At 42.7% G+C, this 8,525-nt stretch overlaps 1 pseudogene; it reads right to left on the bottom strand.

The window, feature by feature from the left end:
• Positions 1–5,148: 5,148 nt before the first annotated feature.
• On the bottom strand, positions 5,149–6,084 carry LOC124974279 (ATP-dependent Clp protease proteolytic subunit, mitochondrial-like; annotated as a pseudogene).
• Between the last annotated feature and the right edge of the window lie 2,441 nt (positions 6,085–8,525).

Genomic DNA, 8,525 nt, shown 5'->3' with positions numbered 1-8,525 from the left:
CCATGTGCTCACTCCTGACAATCTCACATCTATGTTCTGCCTGTTTGGATATCCCAATTCTGTATATTTTGCAAAAATGAAATCATGCAATATGTGACCTTGTGTGTCTGGTTTATTTCAAGGTTTAGCTTATCATAGCATACATTAGTACTTTGATCATTTTCATGACTGAGTAATATTACATTGTATGGATATACCACAATGTGTTTACCCATTTATTTTGGACTTTTGTGTTATTTCCACCTTTTAAATTAAACATCTGTATAAAAGAATTTTGGAGGGAAAGTTCCTATTTTTGATTATTTGGAATAAATAACAAGGAGTGGAATACCTTGATCATAAGATCATTTTATGCTTAACTTTTTGAGGGACTCGTAGACTTCCTCACCATTAGACTATGAAGAAATTTACCATGTGTTTAAAGAACTCACTTGCATCCCGAAGTCTTCTGCCTACTGTTCTGCCAGGTCTTTTATGAGTGAAACCACTTATAGTCTTGAAATGTGCACTAGCTCTTCAGCAATGAAACCCTGAGCAGGCCATAGAGGGGAGTATAGGACAGGGATAGAAAGCCAAGATTCATCCACCCATCCATTCCTAAATCATTCATTCACTAATTCACCATTCACTATTTCATCCATTTACTAATTCATGCATTCACTAATTCATTGGTAAAATATTTACCGTGAACCTACCCTATGCCACTCCCTGTGCTGGACATGGGAAGATGTGCAGAAGATACAGGTGTTTCTTCAAGAGGCTTATGGTCTTGGGGCAGGGAAAACAGACATATTTTTAAAAAATCAGGTCAGACATGGTGGCCTATGTTTGTAGTCCTAGCTCCTCAGGATCCTCAGGCAGAAGGATAACACAAATCACTTCTGGGAAGGTAAAGCAAGAAACAGTTAACATGATCATTTCCAGGCATAGGCCTGGGTCAGGGATGCTGTTCTCCTCACTTCTGTAACTCAAGAGCACAGCACGGTCTAGGTGGTCAGTTTTGCCCCACACATAGTAATTGTTCAATAAGAAATTGTCAGTTGCATGGATTAATATTTCCAGAGAGAGATCTGACAATTTAGTTTTAGGTCCTTCTATGCAGTTATAATTTGTTTTAATCATACATGAGTATAAAACAAAAATTGATTATATTTTTTAAATCCAATTATTCTGTCTTCCAATTTTCCTCACCCATCACTGTGCTGAGGAGGGGAGGATGTGGGATCACATTTATATGAAGATGTACAATGATCAAAATGTGTTGTTAGAAAAATTCAGAGAAAAACTGGCCACATCAGCCATTTATGTTTATTTTAAAAACTCCTGGCAAGAGAATGAGGGCTTCCCTGCTTCCCACTCTTGGATTCCATAGAGGGATTCATTGTGCCTGGGGTTCTTCCAAGTCAACCTCACTTGCCTCACAGAAAGAGCCTGCCAGGGGAGACAGATCACTCCTGAGTCCTACCAGCCTGCACTGCACCTGGGCTTCAATGGGTGGACACTGTTGCCTCCATCTGTGACAGTACAGCACCCAGTCTTGGCAGGACCCTCCACCACGATGTGCAGGGAATGCAACATATATATCTAAATCTCATTTTTTTTTTAAATTTTGTGTGCTGGTTACTTTCCTGCCCCCATCTCCCCACTCAACCTCCCAATGCCAAACCTCACTTCACTTGGAGAAAGATGTTCTTTCCAGGAAAACAGTTCCACTGCACTGAATCAAAGGGAAAGATGTACTGCAGGGAAAAGGGACCTTGAAGTGGGCTCTCCAGGACTGGGTGTGACTGGGCTTGGGGACTGGCAGCCTGGGTTCCTTTCTTGCTCTGCCAGAAACAGCTGTGTGAGCCCTGAATTTGCAACTCTGCCTTCTTCACCTTGTTTTTTTCTTCTGAAAATTGGTAGAAGAGTTGAAGCTACATCCTTGGGTGTTGTGAGCAGTTAAAGAGAAAAAAGATCATAGATAAACACAGAAATGTGCTCACTGCCAATATCAGCTCTGTTGCAGCCTCACTTTTTGATAGACTGGTCACAGATGGAGGACCCATTTGGGAAATGAAAGCAAAGTCCTCAAGCAAGCTAGGAGATTTAGGTTCCAGAAACCAACAGCCAGCTCTGTGGGTCCAATCCATGAACTGTTGGAAGTGGAAATAATTTTGGACCAAGGACCCGCATAAGTTCTTCCTGAAATTTGCATTTAAGCAGAAATAGAGAACATGAACATTGACTGGGGGCCTGGGGTCCAGGTACACATTAGCACCTGTGTGGGGTCACAGGTGTATACAACACATCTACCAACTGTTTTCATAGAACCTGTGAGCTAAAAATAAATCACACACTTCTAAAACACTGAAGAAAATGAAAAGAAGAATAATATTCAGTGGATGTGAATATTATATTAAACTTAAATTTAAGCATCCACATATATATAATTTTATTATTATTATTATTATTATTATTCAGAGCTGGGAACAGAACCCAGAACATGCTAGGCAAGCTCTTTGCCACTGTGCTATGCCCCCAGCCCAACCAGAAACACATTTCCACTGGAACAACACCACTCCCATTCTTTTACATTTCAGGTAGTGCTACTCTGGCCACACCCCAGTGGCAGAGTTGAGTAAATGCAACAGAGGCCACCTGGCCTGCAAAGTGGAAAATACTTACCAAAAATATTTACTGACCTCACCTTTCTAGACTGTACTGAAAGTTCAAAGTAACTACATGAGTCTTGGTATCCTTGTAAACCCATCTTAGAGGCAAATAAACAGGATTCAAGCAGCTCAGGTAGGTAGCTGATCTCAGGGTCACAGGGAAACTATTCTTATTGCTCCCATTCTCCAGATGAGGAGACTGAATCCCCCAGAGATCAAGTGACTTGCCCAAAGTTAGCCAGTGAATGGAATACCATTGCAGGTATGAGAATCCCACTTTTAGGGACTGGGCTAGTTTTCTTTTCTGCCTCTCCTCTTTTGTGGGACTTCAGGGGTAAGGATTCTAGAATACATGGAAGGAGCTGCCTCAGCCAGAAGACTGAATGCCCCTGCCAACTGGGAACTGGAGCAGTGGCTAATGCGTTAGGGGCTTGGGTCCTGCAGCAGGCACTCATTTCCAGGAAGGAGGGTGAAGGGGAGAAGAGCAGGAAGAGAGGAGGTTAAGGTCTCTCCTAGCTCCCTCTATGAATGCACCCACTCTTCTGCCTGTTGTTCAGAGGAGGAGCGAATGGGTTGCACTCCCTGCTTCTGTTCTTGTAACCACTTGTTTTGTGTCATAGTAACAATCCCAGAAGAACAACTCTATAAAGATCCCTCCCCCCTGCCCTGTAGCAGCCCCAGGAACCATTGAACAATGCCTGTCCTTAAAATGATTCTCATTCAGATGCAACCTCCATGCCAAGGAGAGGGGATGGACACAGGGCGGCCTCACGTTGGAGACTGAGATGCTGCTGACTCGTAGGAAATGCTGTGGAGAGATGCTGACAAGGTATTAGGGAATGTGGAAATGGGGTTCATAACCATGTTCTGTGGTAATTGATTAATGGCTGCAAACTTAACTTACAAGGAATCTCGAAGCACAGGGAAACACTTAGGGGTGCAGGCTCTGGTATCAGAAGACTGGATCTTAGTGTGGACTCTGCCTATGAGTCACTGAACTTCATTTCTTGAGCCTTCTCAGTTTTGCAAGCTGTAAGATGAGGATATAGAGTGCTACCTCTCATGGTTGGCATTACTTATCTACAATGCTATATATAAATGCTTGTCAAGAAAAATAAAAGAAAGAGGAAACCTTACATACAAATGTGGAGAACTACTGACCTAAGCCAACATAGACATTTGTAGGTTGGGCATTATGGCACAGAGAGGTTGAGTGACTCATCTGTGGTCACACAGTAAGAAAGGGGTAAGGTGGTCTAAGACCAAGGCCTGCTAGAGTTTTCAGGGAGATGTACCCATGAAAGCAGTGCTGGTCCCTAAGCAGCCTGGTTCAGGCTGAGTATTATTCCAATATGTATATGCACCACACTTTCTTTATCCATTCATCTGTTGAAGGGCATCTAGGTTGGTTCCATAATTTAGCTATTGTGACTTGAGCTGCTATGAACATTGATGTGACTGCGTCACTGTAGTATGCTGATTTTAAGTCCTATGGGTATAAAATGAGAAGTGGAATAGCTGGGTCAAATGGTGGTTCCATTCCAAGTTTTCTGAGGAATGTCCATACTACTTTCCAGAGTGGTTGCACCAATTTGCAGTCCCACCAGCAATGTTTGAGTGTATCTTTTCCCCAACATCCTCACCAATAGTTATTGTCACTTGTATTCTTTACAATTGCCATTCTGACTAGAGTGAGATGAAATCTTGAGTAATTTTGATTTACATTTCTCTAATTGCTACAGACGTTGAACATTTTTTCAGATATTTTTGATTGATTGTATATCTTCTGTGAAATATCTGTTCATTTCCTTAGCCCATTTATTGATTGGTTTGTTATTTGTTAAGTTTTTGAGTTCCTTATGTATCCTGGAGATTAGTGCTCTATCTGATGTGTGTTTAGTAAAGATTTTCTCCCATTACGTAGGTTTTCTCTTATGGTATTGATTTTTTTTCTTTGCTAAGAAGCTTTTTAATTTGAATCTATCCCATTTATTGATTCTTGATCTTAATTTTTGTGCTTTAGGAGTTGTTTTAGGAAAATCAGGCCCTAAGTCAACATGATGAAGATTTGGGCCTACTTTTTCCCCCTCTATTAGGCTCAGGGTCTCTGTTCTAATTCCAAGGTCTTTGATCCACCTGGAGTTGTGTTTTGTGCAGAGTGAGAGTCAGGGGTCTAATTTCATTTTGCTACATGTGGATTTCCAATTTTCCCAGCATCATTTGTTGAAGAGGCTATCTTTTCTCCTTTGTCCATTATGAGATAGCTGTAATTATGTTGGTTTGCCTCTGTGGCTACTTATGTCTGTAAATAAACAATTTTACAACAGCCTTTTTTTCCTTCCACAAAATATTATGATCTATTTTTTCCAGTCATGTCACTAATTGTGAATTTCTACCTGCCACTGAGATAATAGAGTTGATTTTTTTTGTTTTGTTTAAAGAACACAAAGATTTAATTTAAAATTACAGCATCTCAGCCAGACAGACCTGCCTGTCATGGCACCCCGCATCCAAAGTTCCTCCAGGGACTGCTCCAGGCCCAGCAAGCAGTGAGATGTGAGTGGTGGCAGCCTCGGGGTCTGGCTGGCCCAGGCCTTGGCGCTGCCCCAGGGGGAGAGCTCTGGCTCTCAGGTGCTTGGGGCACAGGAGGGTCTGTCGGTGAGGCCGCAGGCTGTTTCTGCACCAGCTCTGGCTCATCCTCTCCTTCCTGGGTGGGAACGGACCAGAACCTTGTCTAAGATGCCAAACTCCTGGGCATCCATTGGGCTCCTGTAGCGGTCTGCTCCATGGCAGACTCGATCACCTGCAGGCTCTGTTTGGTGTGCTTGGCATAGATGTTGTACAGCTGTTTCTTGAGCTTCATAATCTCCTCTGCCTGGATGGCAATGTCTGTGGCTTGGCCCTGGCACCCCCTGAGAGCTGGTGGATCATGATGCAGGAGTTGGGGAGCGAGTGGCACATGCCTGGGCTGCCGGCAGCAAGCAGCAGGGAGCCCATGCTGGCGGCCTGACCCACGCACCACGGTGCAGATGGGGTTCAGAATGTACTGCATTGTATCATAGATGGCCAGGCATGCAGTCTTCATACCACCGGGGCTGTTGATGTACATGTGGATGGGCTTCTTGTTGTTCTCAAATTGCAGGGAGAGCAGCTGAGTGATAACCAGGCTGGCCACACTCATCATTCGGGCCCATGACGCGCATGATGGGCTCCCGCAGGAGCCATGATTAGATGTCATAGGTGCGCTCGCTGTGACCCGTCTGCTCCACAACGTTCGGGATGAGCTGGATAGTCCAGACCGTCCTCCCATGCAAGCTCCGTCGCAGGGCCAGTCCGCTCCCGGGGGCCGCTGTACGGGGAAGCTAGCGGCGAGGCGAGGCCTCAGTGCCAGGCACTTGCCTGCCATCACCGAGGCCTTCCCCACCAGCATTCAGACTACAGTTATATTTTAATAAAAAGTTTTATATATTCCTTTAATTAGAGGAAGCAGTTAATTAGTTTGTAACTAATTACAAACCAGCAGAAGCTTGGAATAGGTTTGCTCACAGCAGAGAGTGTCCAGGGGTTTGCAAGAACAATGTTACAGATTTTTTACTTTGCTGCTTTGATTTTCACTTCCTTCTGTTCCCCACACATGCTTCACCAGTGGCACACACGTTTGACAGGGAACCTCTTTCTTTGTGCGCAGGAGTGTTGGCTTTCTGTTCCCTGGTGCCACCATCATCCTGTCTCTGTGGGATAGAAAGCAGAAGTTTAAATGTTTTGACGGTAGATTTCCTTATAGGTTCTATGCACAAACATTTGTTCTTGAAAAATTGCCTTTTTAATACTTTTAAGACTTTGAAAACTTTCTAGAAAATCCAACAAAATATTTCCATGTAACTTAGCACATGAAGGAGCCAGGACATATGCCTGTCAATGGGATCTCTTCAAAATTTGCCCTTTTGTGATGTCACCATTTGGATATCCTTGTGAGGATCAGTCAAATTGTCATTACCACAGACTGAGGCTGCTTGAGTGACAGACACCTGGAGTTAACATGATTTTTTGTGACCGCCTGTCTTTTTGGACCCAAACAAGCCATACATGGTGACCCACATGAGACTGGAATAGGAGGCTTACTCAGGAGCTACCCACTACTAGTAAGTAGGGCCCTTCCAGAGGAGAGTCATCCCTGTGAAACTGAGGATGGGGGACCTGCATCTATGGATGACACTCCCTGACAGGACAGGACTCCTCCCATCCTCTCAAACTCTCTTGTGACCCATTGTGTCACCGGTGGTCACATCTGAGAATTGCCTGTGGGTCATTGGACAATGTGCCCAGGACCCAGACTGCAAGTATCAGGTCAGAGGCTTGACTCAGACCCACTGCAAGGCACTCTCCAGTTTCTATCAAAACCATGTTGGGTTTTGAGTCTGGACAAATAGAATTGTTTTAGTTATCGAAAATATTTGTAGTTTTTTTTTGTTTCATTTTCTCTCATTCCATTTCTACCTTAATTTTTGTTCCTTAGGTAAGGCAAACTCAAATTAATCCTCTGCCATCAAATGACTGGCCACCTTGGCTTGTAGGCATAGCTCCTTCTTGGGTCAGTGACGTGCCACCCAGGCACTCTGCCCTGCAGTCTTCCTCTGGCTCTGAGATGCCTCTTCTCACAGGTGCACTTCCAATCCTCCCCTTCCATGCCACCTCCTCTTTTGCTCTTTCATACCCCTTTCTTTTGGTAGAACCAAACACCTACCACTCAGTTCATCTTTATTATCTCCTGTATTGTCTGTTTTTCCAGAGGAGAGAGAGTGAAGTACTTAAATCTGTACTTGAAAACTGTATGAAGTTGTCTTCTTGTTAAGTTTTGGGTTTTTCCCCATATCCCAAGGTTAATCCCAGAGATGTTTCCATTAAGACCCACAATCTGAAACCCTTCCCTGATCATCTAGGGTTTGTTTAGGAGACCCCAGACCTATGTAGTATTTTTGAAGCCTGATCACTTCATTTCCCTTTTGATTTTCTTCCCTTTCTTTTGAAGTTTTTTCTTGATTTTCATTTTCATCTTGTTTAATGTTGTTAAGGTTGAGCTTCCCATTTCACTGGGGCAGAAGCAGAACAGAGTGTATATTCTTATATATATATATATGTGTGTATATATATATATATATATATATAATATATATATAGTATAGAAGAGAGAGAGAGGAGAGAGAGAGAGATCGAGAGAGTTGTAGTTGGACACAATACCTTTATTTTATTTTTATGTGGTGCTGAAGATTAAACCCAGGACCTCACACATGCTAGGTGAGTGCTCTAACACTGAGCCATAATCAAGCCCCAAAGGGTGGATTAGCTACATTTATGTTTATTGAAGCTGAATGTATATATGAGTAGTTTGTCATGAGATAATACAGTGTAAACAAATTAGACACCCAGAAATTGTGACGTCTGTGTTCTCTCCATTTATTTTGTAATTTTTTTGAAATATTTTTGGATCTAAGAAAAAACCAAGCTACACTTAAAACAAATTGTTTTGCCTTTCAGTTGGCTATAATAAATGAAACAGATAAAACTTATTGCAGATTTAATAGGCAACAATAGTTCTCAGGAACATTTGTTGTAAATGTGAAGTGTCAAAATTGTTACCATCTTCCCAGTGACTTGTTTTCTTTTTCACTGAGAAATTTTTCTATTAGAAATTATTTATGCATTCTCTGATGCACTTCCTTTCCTTGTGTAGATCGCAGGGGCTGACCTCTATCATCTTTCCTCCCTCTCAATTTCCTTCAACATTTCTTAGAAGATAGCACAAATGCCAACAGATTACCTCAACTTTTGTTTATCTGAGAAAGTATTTTTCCTGCAATTCAAAGGATACTT

This window comes from Sciurus carolinensis, unplaced genomic scaffold (assembly GCF_902686445.1).
Source record: "Sciurus carolinensis unplaced genomic scaffold, mSciCar1.2, whole genome shotgun sequence".
Taxonomy (NCBI): domain Eukaryota; kingdom Metazoa; phylum Chordata; class Mammalia; order Rodentia; family Sciuridae; genus Sciurus; species Sciurus carolinensis.
The sequence above is the reverse complement of the archived record's forward strand: the minus strand, read 5'-3'. Positions and strand labels throughout refer to the sequence as shown.